Source organism: Mustela nigripes, unplaced genomic scaffold (genome assembly GCF_022355385.1).
Source record: "Mustela nigripes isolate SB6536 unplaced genomic scaffold, MUSNIG.SB6536 HiC_scaffold_7719, whole genome shotgun sequence".
Taxonomy (NCBI): domain Eukaryota; kingdom Metazoa; phylum Chordata; class Mammalia; order Carnivora; family Mustelidae; genus Mustela; species Mustela nigripes.
The window spans coordinates 1-2,165 of NW_026747125.1; the positions used below are offsets into that span (position 1 = coordinate 1).

Below are 2,165 nucleotides of genomic sequence, written 5' to 3' on the forward strand. Positions count from 1 at the left end.
CAGAGGAGCTAGAGCCACGGTTCCCAGACGTGCCCACCCCAGCCAGGACAACAGCATCGGTAGGATCCCCGATGGCCCTGTTCTGCTCCTTCTTGGTGGCCCTGGTGGTGTTCAGCTGCCACTCTCTTGGCTCTCTGGGATGTGACCTGCCTCAGGACCACGGCCTGCTGCACTGGAGGGCCCTGATGCTCCTGCGACAAATGAGGAGCTAGCTCCTGCTAGCTCCTGTGACAGGTACACAAACAGCTTTGGCTTCCCCCAGGAGGTGTTTGACCGCAAGGCGCTACAGAAGTCTCACGCCCTCTCTGTCGTCCATGTGACGAACCAGAAGACCTTCCACCTCTTCTGCACAGAGGCCACACCTGCTCCTTGGAACACGACCCTCCTGGAGGAATTGTGCTCGGGACTTTCTGAGCAGCTGGATCGCCTGGAAGCCTGTCCTCTGCTGGAGGTGGGGGTGGGAGAGCCACCCCTGGTGAATGGGGACTCCATCCTGAGGAACTACTTCCAGAGAATCTCCCTCTATCTGCAAGAGAAGCAATACAGCCCTTGTGCCTGGGAGATGGTCCGAGCAGAGATCATGAAACCCTTGTATGCATCAACAGCCTTACATAAGAGACTAAGGAGCGGGAAGTGAGACCCCTTTCAACATGGAAATGATTCCTTCTGACTGATAACATCACACATTCTGGAGTTCTGCCGTGTCAGAGATTCTCATTTCTGCTGTAGTGAAGACATGAACACAATAATTTGTCACGTGTTTCCAGGACATGTCAACTCTACAGGCAGTAGTTGCTTACAGATGACCTTGCTCGTGTCTATTTATCTATTTAAATATTTATTTATTTAAATATTGATAAGATTCAGTTTTCATATAACATGATGTGCACCTTTATATAGCAGAATATAATAAAATATATTTATAATATATAATCAGTTTATCATTTTTTCTTTATGGAACTTTAAGGACAAAAGTGTTTTCAAAGAGTCACACCAGTCTGATTGTGTAACTCTGTTGGAAATTGGACGGGAGAATGCATTTACCGTCATACTGCATTAACGTTGGAAATGACAACTGACTTTCTCTAAGACAACTTGCATGTTGACCTTAGGCTACAGGACATAATAAATGCAGATCCTGATGTCTACCTCTTTGGTTGTAGGAATATATATATATGGTTGCTGTAGGGAAGGGATCTAAAAACATCCTCCTATTTAGTGTTTTAATGAAGAAGGAAAGGAAGTGACTTCTCTCACCTGCTGCCTGAGCAGAGAGGTTGAAGCACACAGGAAGTACACACAGAAATTCTGTGGACCCCTCAACAGGTCACTGGCAGACATGGAGACACGTATGTCCGGTGTCGGGGGCAGGTGAGCTGGCAGTTGACAAGAAACACCACGGCTGAGGTCCACATCTAGCAGGCAAAGCCAGAAACAGAGGTGGTCACGCAGGGAGACTGTGTCATGTGAGAAACAGACAAAACTTGATTCTGAGGCTCTTCAACCAGTGAAAGACGGGAGAGAAGAGCCACAAAGGAGATGGTGCACTCTTGGCCATACAGCACAGGGATAAGAGAGGATGCTGGAGAGTGTCTGTAAGGAAGTAAATGTGCTTCAAAGACCATCAGGGGATTCCTGGAAGATGTGGATTGAAACTACCTGCGATTCAGAAACACAGAAGCCTTTGCTGACCTTCCTGAGAGTCGGTTTGGTGGAATCCATAAGCAGAGACCACCCAGGAGTAGGTGGGAGCATGAATAAGAGAAGTCAGTGCGTCTGACTTGGAGAAGAATATTGAGGGGGATCTGGGAATAATGGGGTTCGTTATTCTGGGCATGGTTTGCCTTTTTATGTCATTTCTTTTTTCCTGAGTGATTTCATGGATTCGATGTTCTGCAAATCATGTTAATATGTTTAATGTTGTATTTATTTTTCATCATGACTGAACTACTGACGATGGTTTATCCTGTCTTGGTTCTTACTTCCTTGCACATCAGTGAGCCTCTTGGCTTTAAGAATTCACTTGGCAGGAATAGATAACTCATTCAATCCTTCATCAAATTATCTATTACTACAGATAAAATCATGTTTCCCAGAATTATCAGCTTAATTATTAGGTTCCCTAAGTCCTCCTTGTGACACTGTTTCCTACAGCAGCATAATAC

General features: G+C 45.7%; 1 pseudogene; it reads left to right on the top strand.

The window, feature by feature from the left end:
* The first annotated feature begins 71 nt into the window (after positions 1-71).
* On the top strand, positions 72-637 carry LOC132009216 (interferon alpha-1/2-like; annotated as a pseudogene).
* The last annotated feature ends 1,528 nt before the right edge of the window (positions 638-2,165 follow it).